We start from the raw sequence: 17,442 nt of genomic DNA, 5'->3' as shown, positions 1-17,442 counted from the left end.
TGCATTTGGGGTTCCTGCTGGGAAGTTGCTTGGGTTTATCGTGAGCCGCCAAGGAATAGAACTGGATCCATCAAAGGTCAAAGCCATTCAAGAACTCCCACCGCCAAAGAACAAGAAGGACGTGATGAGTTTCTTGGGAAGACTTAACTATATCAACCGGTTCATAGCACAGTCCACGATTATCTGTGAGCCAATCTTTAAGATGCTGAAGAAAGACGCCGCTACCAAATGGACCGATGACTGTCAAAAGGCCTTCGACAGAATCAAGGAGTACTTGTCAACACCACCAGTCTTGGTCCCGCCTGAGCCAGGTAGACCCCTACTACTCTCCTTGCGGTGTTGGACGGAGCTTTCGGTTGCGTTCTGGGGCAACATGATGAAACAGGAAGAAAGGAACAGGCCATCTATTATCTCAGCAGGAAGTTCACTCCGTATGAGGCCTGGTATTCTCTTTTGGAGAGCACCTGTTGTGCTTTGACTTGGGTCGCTCAGAAGCTAAAGCATTATCCAGTGTCCACTAAGCTCCGGTTTCCTTGCACCAACAATATGGCCGAATACGAAGCTTGCATCTTAGGGGTCAAAATGGCCATTGACATGAACATCCAAGAATTGTTAGTGATCAGAGATTCAGACTTACTCATACATCAGGTACGAGAAGAATGGGCAACCAAGAACTCCAAGATACTCCCGTATCTGCATCAGGTACAGGAATTGAGAAAGAGGTTCACAAAGATAGAATTTCGACATGTTCCCAGGATCTAGAATGAATTTGCCGATGCATTGGCTACCCTGTCATCCATGATACAGCATCCCGATAAGAATTTCATTGATCCCATACCAGTGAAAATTCATAATCAGCCAGCTTACTATGCCCATGTTGAAGAGGAAGCAGACGGAAAACCTTGGTTCCATGATATCAAGGAATATTTGGCGAAAGGAGAATACCCGGAGCTTGCCAATCATACCCAAAAGTGCACACTTCGGAGGTTGTCTAACAATTTCTTTCACAGCGGAGGAATCCTGTATAGGAGGACTCCGGATTTGGGATTATTAAGGTGTGTCGATGCAAAAGAAGCATCCAAGCTACTAGAGGAAATTCATGCTGGGACCTGCAGTCCACATATGAATGGTTTTGTTTTAGCAAAGAAGATGCTCCGGGCAGGTTACTTTTGGATGACTATGGAGACAGATTACATCCAGTACGTCCGGAAATGCCATCGCTGACAGATTCATGCCGACATGATAAAAGTGCCTCCAAATGAACTTAATGCAACAAGCTCACTTTGGCCGTTCGCCGCTTGGGGAATGGATGTTATTGGTCCAATTGAGCCCACTACTTCAAACGGACACAGGTTTATCCTAGTAGCCATTGATTATTTCACCAAGTGGGTCGAAGCAACATCTTACAAAGCAGTAACTAAGAAAGTCGTGGCAGACTTCGTCCGCGACCGTATTATTTCTCGATTCGGTATCCCAGAGTCGATCATCACTGATAATGGCTCCAATCTCAACAGTGACCTAATGAAAAGCATGTGTGAAACATTCAGAATTAGCCACAAGAATTCCACAGCCTACAGGCCTCAAATGAATGGAGCTGTGGAACCCGCCAATAAGAATATCAAGAAGATATTGAGGAAAATGATAGAAAAGCATAAATAGTGGCATGAAAAGTTATCATTTGCTCTGTTAGGGTATCGCACCGCAGTCTGCACATCAACCGGGGCAACCCCTTATATGCTGGTTTATGGTACTGAAGCCGTCATTCCCGTCGAAGTAGAAATTCCTTCCTTGAGGATCATAGAGGAAGCTGAGCTCGATGACGCAGAATCGGTGAAAAGCCATTATGAACAGCTAGCTCTCATAGACGGAAAAGGGATGAACGCAGTTTGCCATGGTCAACTCTATCAGAACAGAATGTCCAGAGTCTTCAACAAAAGGGTCAAGCCAAGACAGTTCACACCGGGACATCTGGTGTTAAAGAAAATTTTTCCGCATGAAGATGAAGCCAAAGGAAAGTTCTCTCCTAATTGGCAAGGTCCGTACATAGTTCACCAGGTTCTGACAGGAGGAGCCCTCATACTCGCAGAAATGGACGGAGAAGTTTGGCAAAAGCCGATTAATTCAGATGCAGTCAAGCGCTACTATGTGTAATCTTTATGCTCTCCCTGCACAATGTAATTGAACTACGCCTCACCTGATTCCCATTTAAGAGGGGATACGTAGGCAGCCCTATGGGTTCGGTCACAATTCAATAAAATTTTCAATTTTTTCCCGAAATTAGAAACTGGGGCAGAATTTTGAGGAGGACCCTCAAAATTCTGAAGCAATTTCAACCGATCGTCGCAAGCAGCAGTCAGAATCACCAACCCATCAAATAGGGCAGAATTTTGAGGAGGACCCTCAAAATTCCATAGCAAGAAAGGTCGCAATGTTCCAAACCACGTCACAGTCGTCGGTTCATCTAAAAACTATTTTAATTATACATTTATGTTATATTTTACAAAATCATGCATGTTTATTATCGAAACTGCTTTGTTTAGCAACGCTACCCCAGTATACATACAGTATCACCAGATCGCAGCCACAGGTCAAGCAAAACCAACGGGGGATACGAACTAACCCTCCCCTTTTACAAAATTCACGATTTTTCTTTGGATGCAGGCACTAGTATTATGAGATCATCAAAGCATACTATACACTCACAGGGCAAGTCTTGTCCAAGAACACGATTCTCCGAACCATTGCACTTACTAATATTTACTATCAGCACGCACCCGCAATGTTTTGTATGTCGCGACGCTCCCAGTAATCACCACGCCGCAATCTGCTATCAGCTAAGAAAACTCTACTGTCATTTGCTGTTTTATTTCTTGCATAAGGCTACAATTCTGCCTTCCGAGACTAAAAGCTGTCTCCATCTGCATTTCTGTATCGCATAAGGCTGCCGTTCTGCCTTCCGAGACTAAACACTGTCTCTATCTGCATTTCTGCATTGCATAAGGCTACCATTCTGCCTTCCGAGACTAAACGTTGTCTCTATCTGCATTTTCTGCATTACATAAGGCTACCATTCTGCCTTACGAGATTAAGCTCTACCTCCATCTGCATATGCATGGCTAAAAGATCGCCACATCTGCATGGCTGAAAGATCGCCTCATACTGCATCTGCATGGGCTGAAAGATCGCCTCATACTGCATCTGCATGGGCTGAAAGATCGCCTCATACTGCATCTGCATGGCTGAAAGATCGCCTCATACCACATCTGCATGGGTCAGAATTAACAAAGACTAAAATTTCCAAAAAACAAAAGATCATAAAAATCAAGAAACGTGTGTACAGGTAGAAAGTAATCGTGGACTCTTATATTTGTTAGCCATTTATTATGCTGCTCGTATCCTCCAAAAAAGAACAACTATTAGAGGATCCAACACACACCAGGCAGCATTTTTTTAGGATATGAGCAACATATGTCCTTTATGATGGTAAAACTATGCACCTGATGGCCACTTTGATTGATGAAGTCAGGATCTGACGNTCATACAGCATCTGCATGGCTGAAAGATCGCCACATCTGCATGGCTGAAAGATCGCCACATCTGCATGGCTGAAAGATCGCCTCATACTGCATCTGCATGGCTGAAAGATCGCCTTATACTGCATCTGCATGGCTGAAAGATCGCCTCATACCACATCTGCATGGCTGAAAGATCGCCTCATACTGTATTTCTGCATGGCTGAAAGATCGCCTCATACCACATCTACATGGCTGAAAGATCTCCTCATACTGCATCTGCATGGGCTGAAAGATTGCCTTATACCACATCTGCATGGCTGAAAGATCGCCTCATACTACACTTCATGGGCTGAAAAGAATGCCTCATACTGCATCTGCACGGGCTGAAAGATCGCCTCATACTGCATCTTCATGGGCTGAAAGATCGCCTCATACTGCATTTCTTCATGGGCTGAAATATCGCCAACTCATCCAAAGGTGTCATCGTTCGGAGGCACCATCCTTATAGCCCGAGAACACCATGTCATGGCCTGAGGATCCCTTTCAATCTTTTGCACATCATTATTCAAAGGCATCATGGTTCAAAGGCATCATTTTCATAGCCCGAGAGCATCATTTCATAGCCTGCGAATCCTTTATTACACGCTTCATGGCCCAGGACATCATGGTCTAAGGACGTCAGCCTAGCCATCCAAAGACATCATTCATGGTCCGGCGGGAACTTGCATCATATTTAAATTTATGCACAATATTCGCTTGTATTGTTTCTATTTGCAGGTAAAACCGGCATGCAACAACCGTCCCGGTAGGAGCCCGCTCCAGTGCCCGCAGCCATCAAACCTAACCATTCCAGTAAACCACTCACTCGACCAGCCTACAATATTGCGTCCGTTCTTGGAAAATACCCCTCGGCATACTCCGCCGACGGATCCTGAACTACATATGGCCTGATTCCTGTAAAACCAGGGATATGTAGGCAGCTCAAAAGCAGGGTGCGGCCTAAACCTCTCCAAAACCATTTCGCTCGGTCAAAATTGGCCATCATATCTTTACCCGAAAACTCTTTCATCATTCCCGGGTAAAGAGGGGCAGTTGTTGACACCCAATTTTTTCCTATATGTTTTCAATATGAAAAATAGCTTCAAAATGATATATATAGGCATATATGCATATATGCAAGTGCTTCATTACTTTTGCTTAATTTTAAAAGATTTTTTAAATCTATTCGTTCTCTTATTTTTATCCATGAAATTCAGTAATTGTTACCAAAATTGTCATTTTTTGGTGATTCCCTTATTGCACTTTTATATCTATACCAAATATAGCCAAGGGAATAATTGCATATTTTTACAAATTTATTTAGTATTTTTAAAGGTAAATTGCATATAATTGCAATGCGTAGGACTCCAGGAATTTTTGAAGCTGAACATGCTCAAAAGATGCCTAAAGCTTTTAGCTTTGATTATTAGCCTTTTTTAAGATTTAATCGCCTTTATGTTCACAAAATTAGGTCTGGTATTTTTAAATAATTAATTATGTGTTATAAATTATTTTAGTACCTTTAACTTATTTACAGAAATTATTTTAGTACTTTTTATAAATCAAATAGGAAAATTGGCTGTTTAAATGTTAGCCCCATTTTATTTCAATTATAGCCTGATTTTGAACCCCAATTTGAAGCCGAATTACTCCGACCCAATTGCAATCTGAACCGACTCAACCCCTATTCTATTAAATCGCTCCACTTACCCGTCCAATCCAGGTCGTTGATCAAAATGATCAACAGCCATCAGACCCCTTACCTTAATTAATCCCAAACGACCCCCTAAACCCTATCATTCCTCACAACACGCCGCCTCTGAATCTCCCTCCTCTCCCAAATCCTCTCTACACCACCCTCAAACCCTAGCCGCCGCCACCCTAATCCGCCCTAATCCATGGCCTTCCAAGGTCATCGGAGACCTATATCAGCCTCCCATGGCTTCTACGTGTTCGTTTCTGTGGTCTCATGACCAGATCATGAAGGGGCTTGGTCCGGACTTTGCTCGATGACCGAACTCCAGTCGTCTCTGATCTTTATCCGGCCAACCATGGCCATTCGAGTCAGACCTTTGACTCTCCTGCTTAGATCAATGGCTTTCAAGGCCTTTCTCGTCACTTGGGTTTCTTCTGAAACCCTAATCTCTAAGGTTCTTTTGATTCTTTCAGATCTGCTTCAGATCTATGTTTGCTTTGAACTGCTAAGCATTTTTCTCGAAGTTCCTTTTAAAACTCTGCTACCAAAACTCTTTATCTTTTCCGATTAGGTTTTCTTGTTAAGTTATTTCAAGACTTTCTCTGATTTTTGACATGTTTAGCTATGTTTGCTCGTATTGTTCTCCTCTCTGAGTTTTCATGATAAAAACCCTAATTTCTTCTGAGGTTTCTGAATCCATTTGTTAGTATTTATTTGATTTGCTTGCTTATCATCTCTAGACTCGATTGGTGTTGAAAACCCTATTTTTTTGGGTTTATTCGAGTTCTGAGACTATTTGTTTGTTTGATTTACTTGCTTATCATCTCTAGACTCGATTGGTGTTGAAAAACTCTAATTTCTTTTGGGTTCAGTCGAGTCTCTAAGTATTTGTGTAATCTATTTGCTCATCATCTTTAAACTCGATTGGTTTCAAAACCCTAATTTCTTTGGGGTCTATTCGAGTTTCTGAAACTGCTTGTGCAATTCATCTGTTTGAAGTTGTTCGACTTGATTTGAAATTCCTTTGTTTCAGCATATGTTTTCTTTATGTGATTCTGGGTTCTTACTATCTTTGAAACTCGACTATGTCTTCAAAAGGGTTTTCACTTGACCCTTCACATGCTTCTGATACTCTATCTTTTTCTCTACTACTAAGTCATTGAAGCTTGACCTACGTGACTATCATGCTTCGAATGTTTGCTGTCTACTAACTTTGTGCTATTATCGTATGTTGCTTTCTTTTGCCAATAGTTTGGCCTCGCATGTCTAGTGTTTGTGCACTCTATTTATATGTTAAGTTTCCCTGTTTGATTGATCTTCAATTTTGTGACTGATTTCAAACTTTTCCTTTGTGAAAATCTGATTTCACCCGCCCGTTAAGAAAGTGATTCCTTAATTAAAAGCAATCATGTGTGTAATTGATTCTGAATAGTGATTGTTTTCATGTTTATGTTAAGTCTTTGCTTATTACCTTAATTTCTACTCGTTTTCAAAACTATAAATAGCCAACTTCTCTTCTTTCAAAGAGAAGACGAACTATTTTTAAGTTCAGAACACACACTTACACTCAAAAACTCTCTCTTGCTTTACTGCTACTCGTGCTACTGTCTGTTTAGCCGGATGAAAGCCAAGGCTAGACTTTGGAGTCCTGCTTACTTTTCTTTACTGCACTTTGCTTCTCTGACTGGTATGTTCTAACTAACATTTTTTTAGCATCAACAACAACATGTTTATTTACTGTTTCTTTCATTCTTGTTTGTCTCTTGTTTGTATTTAACTAAGTTTCATTGTTAAGCATGCTATATTCTGCCTTTTCTATTCTAAATTAATGTTTCTGTTACTTACTTATCATGGTTTGTGAACCTTAAATCCCCATCCCAATGTGTTTGGTATCTGTGGCTAGTTTGGGACATGGCAGCATTAAACATTGTTGTCCATGACCCAAACTGGATCCCCCTGGGATCATAACCTCCATGTTTTCTCTAGCTGTTGTGTGTTCTGGTTGGCTTATAGGCATGCCAGCATCTTCTGTTGTTGTGCATGCCAAAAGCTGACCCCTGCCTAAGTGCATAGGCTCCTTGCAATGAATTCCCAACCCCTGACCCCCTTTGTATGAAGTTATCAACTCTGTATTTTACTAACTACTGTTTTACCTAATCACCTTTTACCCTTCTCCTTATCCCTCAGATTTAAGACTCCATTCCTGTACTACCACTATCTTCTTAGACTTAAGTTCTGCCCCTCTTGTGTGAGCCTTGCCTTGGGACCCATAATCTCCCTCTGAACTTGGACACATAAGGGCTGGTCCTTCCACACTGCACTAATCTTTATCTAGTTCTATTGAACCTGGGTGTAAGCACTGCCCGGGGTTCCTTGAGACCTTTAGGGAACTCTGACGCACCCAGATCCGAGAAAGGCTTTGAAATAAGTGGTATTTGAGGCGTTTTGTTCCATGACTCAGAGAGGAAGTCAGAATCAGGCTTCCTATGGTTGTAATTTCCCTTTTTTATGTATTTTTTTATGTAATTCAACAACTGGTCTGTAATAATTTTTAATGAACATCTGGGGTTGGCTAGTGAAAAGGGATGGGTAATTATGCATGCTCAAGGGTAAAAAACATGCCATAGGATTTGTATTTTGAATGATTCAATTCTGCATTTAGAAAGCATGCCTATAGGACTGTTTTACATCCTGCATGTTCGATTTTGCATTTCAGATACCATGCCCATAGGGGTTCAATTAAAATTCTGCATGTTCAACTTCACACCTAGATAACCTACCTATAGGACTTTATTCTGCATGTTTTTTTACCACTTAGACATCATGCTCTAGGATCTAAACGGCTATAAATGAGTATCATGTTTATAAGGTTAAAATCAGTATAATACTAGATATCATGTTTATAGGAATTAAAATCAGCAACACTAGATATCATGTCTATAGGAGTTAAAACCAGCAATAGTGGATGCCATCATCTGCAGGATCTGAGACTAGTCTTACTTAAAATTAGTCTATCCCGAACCAGTTTTTTATAATTTAACACGGTTTAGCAAGCATGCCTATAGGATTTCAAACCGCTCATTTTTTAAGTTTGTTATAGCTTTGCCACATTCTGAATCCGTAACAGATACCATGCTCATAGGATTCTGCCCCAAACACTTAGGCAAACCTTAGGTAATAACAATAAATAAAACTGAGCCCGTTTTTGATAATTAATAATTGCTACAACCAGCAGGCAGGCCTGATTCGGACTTCTTATCTGAGTTATGTAACAAATTGGTCTGCTTCAACAACTTAAGCTCCTTTTTTGCCTTAAATATTTTCAGACTCTGCTTGTTGTTTGAGTCATGCTATTTGATTGCTTTGTTTGAGGAGGTATATGTGAGCCTTCAGTGTTTACGTGCTTCCCCTTTTAATGTGCAGTCCTATGTGTTTTGTATGTCGCCTTAGATTTTTCACCTTTGAAACTCCAAGTTAGCCTAATACCCCTCTCTTTTAGGAATAGTAGTCCTAAATGCCTCCGGGACTGATAGGAATGGGGCGGGTAATAGCATGCAATAGTGGTCGAGACCAATCCGCGCTTTAGTACCTTAGCGGGGTGGGAAGGGTAGATATGGATATGATGACCGGTGCGCTAATACCACGTGTAGCCCCTCTTTTGAGGAGTGATTACCGGGTATTGCATTGATGTGATCCATATTATAAATAAACCTAGTTCTTTCTTTGTCTTTAAAATATTATGACTTCTTTTCAAAAAAAAATCAGCCTTTTAATAATTGCTCTTTCAAACTTTGTTTACTTTCAAGCATTTGTGTATTAAAATCCCCTCTTATTTGAGCCTTATCTGCTTACATGGTAACTGCACCAAATTCACAAAGAATTGTCTGGCCGGGAACCACACTAGTGGATCCTGAGGGGTGCCTAACACCTTCCCCTTGGGATATTTTCAAGCCCTCACCCAATCTCCGGTTATCAAAAAATGTAGTTGTGATTGAACCTTGTAGGTGTCCTAATGCACCATAAATCATTAGGTGGCGTCTCTTCAAAAATGCAAAACCTAGTTCCCAAAAGGAACGAGTTGTCCCATACCCAAATGTCATTAACCCGATTCTCCCGACGCGAGGAGGGAAAAAAGGGGGCGCGACAGCCATAAAGTCATATCCTCATTTCGAGAAATAAGTTCGCAACTCTGACGTGATTACCAAAAGGAAAAGTTAGACCCTAAAGTAATAGAAACTAATATGGATTGGTGAACAAGATAAGCTAAACATGAATTAGGGACTGAGTGATTTGATAATAGTCGGTATCATGAGCTTCAGATTTTGTTCTGGAAATAATAGAATGGACAACAGAAAAAGATTCATTAGAAATTCAGAGAATGGTCATTCAGGCAAACGCTTCCCTAAAGCAAGCAATGTGAGTAAAGTTAAACTTAAAGAATTGTGTGTGCCAATTACACTAGGTGTCACCATCGTGAGTAAGGAATTTTGTTATCCTTGGTACAGAAGGATTACCACAAGGCAAGTAAGGGTCATTGATGATGTGAAAGGACGCCAAAGATGGAGAGGAAAAACGTCTATAGGCAGGTCGTCATAGCTCCAAGTCTAAATACTCCCCTAAACGGGGAATATGGAATGATAAAGGAAGAATGCGATAAAAATGAGGAAGGGGTGAGATTGCACTTATCCAAATGTTACAGATAAGCTATGATTCCAAACGTTATGTAGGCACAACGTCAAAAAAAAGGAAGTAAGGGTTCCTGCCCGGGATGTTATTGATAGATAAAGAGCCAGTACGTGAGGTAAGTTAAGATAAGGAAATAACCCAAGAAAGATTACGCGGAATATGGATGTGAATGGGCCGACGAGTAGTTAGTAGTTGATTCAGGAAGAGCCTAGTCATGACTAGACAAGAAGTTACAGACAAATCAGTAGATCATGCAAGATAAATGTAGTAAACCCCAACATGGAGAATTCAGCCTCGCAGTAATGTCATTATAATACTTAAGATATATGCAAATAGAAGTCGGGATAGTTAAAGATACCATATGAGTGTTACGGGGATGAAATAAAGGTATATATATAAAGGCAGTCAAAATATCAGTTCAGAAGCAACCCTACAAGCATAAGGGCACAGAGGTAAGCAACTACAGAGGATTATAGGCAAGGAAGGACATCAAAATGGGTTCGTAATAAGCTCACAGCTTTACAAGAGTCAAGGGTTCCCCCTAAGTACTACAATGAAAGACTAGCTGAGGAAATAAGGAAGAAGGCTTCAACCTAAGCACAACGACCTAAAGAGGAAAGTGGCACCTACCATGGCTAATAAACGGGAAGTAAGATTAAAAAGTAATATTCAAGACCATATGAGTTGCATGAAAACTCTAGCATGCTATGATAAGTTAAGTATGAACGCAACAAGGGGCAGAAAGACCAGGGAAAGTAATAACCTACATTGAAAGAAAGCTAAGATGGAACGAAAGAAATTATTCAGAATGATCTAGAGTTGGTTACGTTATGAACGCACTTAAGGGTTCGAAGTTTTATACATGCAGCATATACAGCCGTAGAGGATTCTGGTATATGTTAAAAGAAAGAATTGAGCCCAGGTCATAGACGAAGGATTAAACTGTTAAATGATTGTATCATGCATATTCCTCAGCGCCCATGAAAGGCTAAACAAAATAACTAATACCACGAACCCCAGATCAGGAGATAACTTAAGCCGACATAAAGGCCAATCATAAGAAGGAGGAAGCTAAAGAGTTACATCAACGAAGTAAATCAGGAATCCGATTATTGGACCTAGAAGTTATAGGAATCATGATTGAGAACATAGCAGAATCAATCTTAATATTAGAGGTGCAAGAGAGATAGCACAACAACCATATTCTATAATGGCTCTACGATAAAGCAGTTCGAAAAATTACCAGCCTCATAAGAATTCAGTATGGAGCTCCCACTGGATTGTATAGGCACCAGAGGTGCAAGTATTATAATAGAGCTTCAAATGGTGGATGTGATTTATACCTATGTAGGAGGGAGGTTATGAAAGAGAGATAGAACAATATGAGGTGATATTTTAAAAGTAAGTAAGGTAAAGGTGAACAACGTAACGGAATACTCAAGTATAGATGGATGAGAGTGGTCCATACTTCAGGTAAAAGACTAGAAACGCTGAGATTCAGTATCAAGGAATGATAGCAGCATCATCAGTGGTACCTTCCAATCTATGGTTTCTAAGTACCGAAAGGTCTAATTAGAGAGTAAAAGAAGAGTTAGAGACGACTCGATGTCTCGCTTGATATTCTAGAAAAGCATAAGGGAATCGATCGCAAGCTAAAGTATGATAGAACGACAAGGTTTTAGAAAAACAAGAGTAAGGATAAGAAGAAGGCAAGTGAAAAGGTGACGAAAATGGATAAGTCCTCGGGATTAAGCCCGTGAAAACAAAAGGAGCTGATGGTTCCTCTAAGTTATTGAAAGCTCAAAATAGCCTGAATGAACTCAAAGGAGTTTAAGACTAGTAGCATTTAGAAGAGATGGGATGCCGCCCTGGTAACAGAATGAGGGTATAATTGTGATAATAAAGGATGGCGATTGGGCCTTCGCCTGAGTAATGATTTGAAGAAGAAAAAAAAGAGGGAAGAGGATTTCATGAATTGTAAGGGACTAAAATACCCATATAAGGTGAGTCACATTGGGATGCTATAAAGTACGGTTATGAAAGTATAGTATCACCCCTAGGTGGATCAATCTAATTACTCCAGATGTCCCTGATGAGACGTAAGCCCTAGCGGCAGTGTTACATAAGAGATCATGTTATCAGTGCTAGATGATGAATCAACATTAAGGTAAATCAACAATAGATGGATAAATGTTCAACAGTATAAGATGAGATTAGACCATCAGTCTTAAGGATAAACAACGAGAGTAACCTGGAGGAAAAGGGAGAGAAGAGTCGCATAGGCACACTTACAAGGTCAGTATTGTAGAGGCTGCATGATAGAAGGTAGCAACATTTACGAGATTGGAAGGAATTCGATCACAAGTCATGGCGTGGGAAAGAGGCCTAAAAGGGTAATTGCCCTGGTCTTTGGATTTATTCACAGAAAAACTGCCTAAATGGCAAGGAGAGTATTAAGGTATTTACAAGAGCTATAAGTTATGAAAATGATAAAAGCATCAGTCAACATTCGAGGACGAATGTTCCAAATGGGGGAATGACGTTACGCGCCGCAATATTACATCGATATTACGTTCCGCAGTATTATATTACATTGATGTTACGCCTTGCAGTACTACATTACGATGACGTTACGCTTCGCAGTATTAAATTACGACGATGTTGCACCCTGTATTATTGTACGTTGAATTTGTCGCAAGGTAATTGACATCAGTCCAAGGAAAAGATTATTTGGAGATTTATAAGGATTATGCTATTTCAAACAAGTGATGAGTAAATTCGTGAAGGTGAAAGGGGAAGCAAGTCAAAGAAAATGAATTTTCGTCCAAGTTTGGCATGTTGGGATAAAATACGGGCTGAGCGTTAATACCCGATATTTATAGACTAATACCATACAAGGTACCATATGACCATGATAATATAATATATAAAAGGGTATTTAAAATAAGTAGAATTTTAAGCAATTTGAGACAATTCTTAATTATGCGGGTGATTGGTTAATTACCGGGTAATAGGACATTACCTAATTTATTAATAAATTAGTGGATAAAGATTAAAATTTTCCACCCCACCCCCACGTGGCAGCAAGCCAATTCTTGGAAAATGACTCATTAGTCATTTAGTATATGTGTCACATTAAGGATTATGAGGTGGCAAACTAATGAGAAAGTTTACACATTCATTTCGTTTCAAAACATTTTCCATATCAAAGGCTACCATCAGAAGTGGGTGGGTGGGTGGGGGGGGGGGGGACGTTAGCCATTCTTAAAGTCTTTCAATAAGTTTCATTCTCAAAATTCCCAAAAAAATCCACATTTCTCACCTTTAGCAGAACATGAGGAGGAGAAACGAGAAGAGCTAGCTTTGCAAAAGATGCTAAAGTATGCCTTCCTTGGTGATAAGATATCAAAATTAACCATTGCTGATCAAAAAAAATTCAATGGTCATCAATGACATTCTGACATCTCTCGAGGACTTGGAGGAGTATGGATTTGATGTTATGCAGATTAAATGTCCATTGGACGATTTACTATTGAACAGCGAGAGGCAAATTCAATTCGAAAACAAGTTGGATGAAATTTCTTAGCATATTAGCTATGTGAGATTTTGCGATTCTAAGGAAGTACAGTGCAACCTTTTCCAAGAATATCATATGGATTTTTCGCTACTCCAGGTATGTTAAGGCTATCCCTTCTTTCTTTTTGGCATGATCCATATGATATAAACGACACGAGCAAACACATAATTTCCATAAATGACTCTATTCATAGAAGTATTAGAGATCTCTATGTTCTTGAATTCCCGTTTTCTTATTATTCTATCATCTGTTCATAGGTCTCAGAAATACGTAAGTTGATAAAGTTTGTTTCATGATATTAATAAAAGGTATAACGGTCTTATGACGTTCCAAGAAATTTTATTGACGTACTTCTCATGCATTGCATTTATTTATACATGTACATTGACCCATGACCAGACGTCATTATATACGCGTATATATATATATATATATATATATATATATATATATATATATATATATATATATATATATATATATATATATGGGAAAAGGTTACGACATTATATACGGACCACCACCTGATCAACTAGTATACGTTGATGATTTTACCCACATTGGCCGAGATGATATGATGGGATGCCCTCAGAGGCTTGATGTGTTATGAAACATGTATCTATGCACGACATGACATTCATGCGCATATGCATGACACTATAATTATTTCATAATTTATAGAGTTATCCAGACTTACAGGTTGAGTCATTTACTCTATATTTCTTCCATGTCTGTTATGTACTTATTTATGTGCCTTACATACTCGGTACATTATTCGTACTGACGTCCCTTTTGCCTGGGGACGCTGCGTTTCATGCCTGCAGGTCCCGATAGACAGGTCGAGAGCCTTCCAAGTAGGTTATCAGCTCAGCGGAAGACGTTGGTGCGCTCCATTTTCTTCGGAGTTGCTTGTTTGGTTAGTATGATGTAGACGTGTATTGTTTGGTATGGCGGGACTCTGTCCTGACCTTTATGAAAATTATGTATTCTTAGCGGCTTGTAGACAGATGTCATGTACGTAAAAGATTGTAGGGCCTTGTCGGCCTATGTTCAGTATACGAGTGGTTATTTTGGTCTTATCGACCAGTATGTCTTATGTATAAGTTGGTATCACATGTTGTATTCTACTTATCTCACGGCAGCCTTCCGGCTCAGTTATCTGTGATAGTATGACATGAAAAGATACGTTATGTTGGTACTCGGTTGAGTAAGGTACCAGGTGCTTGTCGCGGCCCATCTGTTTGGGTCGTGACACGAATAATCTGAAACTAGTCAAATGTTGTATAAATTAATCAATATATGTTCAAAAGCTCATATTTTAACTATTAGCGTAATTACCCAACCCCAATTGAAAGGTTCCTAAAATTTATCCCTGGGCCCACATGCTCAGATTTCGGAAATTTTCGAAGAGTCATTACCCATAACCTCATGAACTCAAATATATAATTTTCACTCAATTCTATAACCATTTTCGTGGTTAAATCCCATTTTTATCAAAACTTAGGTTTTTCATCTAAACCCATGATTTTTCAGAATTTTACGTGTTAAAATCTACCCATAATCTATGTTTTAAACTCATATTGTATAGAAATTATTTCCCTCAAAGTGCTAGGTGAAAACCCCCTTCCAAGAGCTCCAAAATCACCCAACAGATGAATGAAAAACAACAACAACAACCCAGTAAAATCCCACTAGTGGGGTCTAGGGAAGGTAGTGTGTAGGCGGACCTTACCCCTACCCCGAAGAAGTAGGGAGGTTGTTTCTGAAGACCCTCGGCTCAAGAAGACGACACAAAGACATAATATCAGTACCTCCAATAGAAAATATAGGAAAAATAACATCATGAAAATGAGAAAGTAGATGCAAAGGAAAAACGATAGACAGTGTATAGACCAGGCGCTATGAAAAATGAAATAGTAGTAAAATAGTAGTAAGACACAACATTACCACTAGCTGACTAGAAAAACTACCACACTAGCCTCACAAAGGGACGAATTAAGGAAAGACTCAACTATCTCCTAACCTACAACCCTAATACTCGACCTCCACAACTTCCTATCAAGGGCCATGTCCTTGGAAATCTGAAGCCTCGCCATGTCCTGCCTGATCACCTCTCCCCAATACTTTTTAGGTCGTCCTCTACCTCTTCTCGTGCCCTCCAAAACCGGCCGCTCACATCTCCTTACTGGAGCATCTGGGCTTCTCCTTTGTACGTGTCCGAACCATCTGAGTCTCGCTTCCCGCATCTTGTCATCAATGGGAGCCACGCCCACCTTCTCCCGAATATCTTCATTCCTAATTTTATCCATCCTAGTGTTCTCGCACATCCACCTCAACATCCTCATTTATGTTACTTTCATCTTCTGGATATGTGAGTTATTAACATGCCAACACTCAGCTCCATACATCATGGCCGGTCTAACCACCGCTTTGTAAAACTTACCTTTGAGTATCGGTGGCACTCTCTTGTCACACATGACTCCAGATGCTAACCTCCACTTCATCCACCCCAGCCTGATACAGTGTGTAACATCTTCGTCGATCTCCCCTCCCCCTGGATAACCGACCCAAGGTACTTGAAATTGCAACAACTTGGGATGACCTGTGATTCAAGCCTCACTTCCACACCAACTTCCCTCGGCTCCACACTAAACTTACACTCCAGGTATTCCGTCTTTGTCCTGCTCAACCTGAAACCCTTAGACTCAAGAGCCTGTATCCAGACCTCCAACCTCTCGTTCACACTGGTTCTCGACTCATCAATCAGGACTATGTTATTGGCGAATAACATACACCACGACACCTCCCCTTGAATATGATGTGTTAACACGTCCATCACCAGGGCAAATAAGAACGGGCCGAGCGCAGAACCTTGGTGTAACCCCATAACAACTGGAAAATGCTCAGAGTCGCCTCCTACTGTCCTAACCCGAGTCATATCCCCCTCATACATGTCCTTAATTGCCCAAATGTAGGCAACCGACACGCCTTTTGCCTCCAAGCATCTCTAGAGAACTTATCTAGGAACATTTGTCGTACGCTTTCTCTAAATCAATAAACACCATGTGCAGATCCTTCTTTCTCTCCCTGTACTGTTCCACCAACCTCCTAATAAGGTGTATAGCCTCCGTAGTAGAACGACCCAGCAAGAACCCGAATTGGTTGTCACATATAGACACCGTCCTCCTCACCCTCTGCGGAAGAGCGACCGCTTCTGCGGCTCCGCATCTGCGAAAAAATCATCGCAGGTGCGGCCCTTGCCTAGTTGGCCTACTTCCGCATCTGCGGACCACTGGCCTACTTATGCGGGTCTGCTGTTGCGACGCACGTGCCGCACCTGTAGTTTTGGCCGCTTCTGCGATTTCTTCCATCGCACCTGCGCGTTCACAGGTGAGCACACTCATCCGCATCTGCGGTTCGTGGGTTGCTCCTGCTAGACCACTTCTGCGAGCTCGCACCTGCGGCTAGCCCTCCGCAGGTGCGATTGCACCAGAAGCTGGGTGCTTCAGCCATTCACCCAAGGCTAAACGAGCTCCGCGAATCGTTTGAAAGGCATCTGGGGCCTGCGAGGCCCCATCCAAACATACCAAGAAGTTTGAAATCATAAAACGGACTCGCTCGCACCCTTAGGATGCGCAAAACAACATTAAACTTAAGAATCACAGCCCATAACCAATAGGATCAACTTATGAACTTCCAATTCTTCCAATTTACTCCTAATGCGCCGATTCGTACTTAAACTATTTGGAATGACACCAAATTTTGCGTGCAAGTCTTAAATCACCATACAGTACTATTCCTAGTCTCGGAATCCCAAACGATCCTCGATAATACCAAAACCTACTCCGAACCAAATTTAAAGAACTTTAAAGCCTTCAAGGTGCCAACTATCAATATTAAGTGCCGAAACGCTCCCGGGTTATTCAAAA

This window comes from Nicotiana attenuata, unplaced genomic scaffold (assembly GCF_001879085.1).
Source record: "Nicotiana attenuata strain UT unplaced genomic scaffold, NIATTr2, whole genome shotgun sequence".
NCBI classification, from domain to species: domain Eukaryota; kingdom Viridiplantae; phylum Streptophyta; class Magnoliopsida; order Solanales; family Solanaceae; genus Nicotiana; species Nicotiana attenuata.
The sequence above is the reverse complement of the archived record's forward strand: the minus strand, read 5'-3'. Positions refer to the sequence as shown.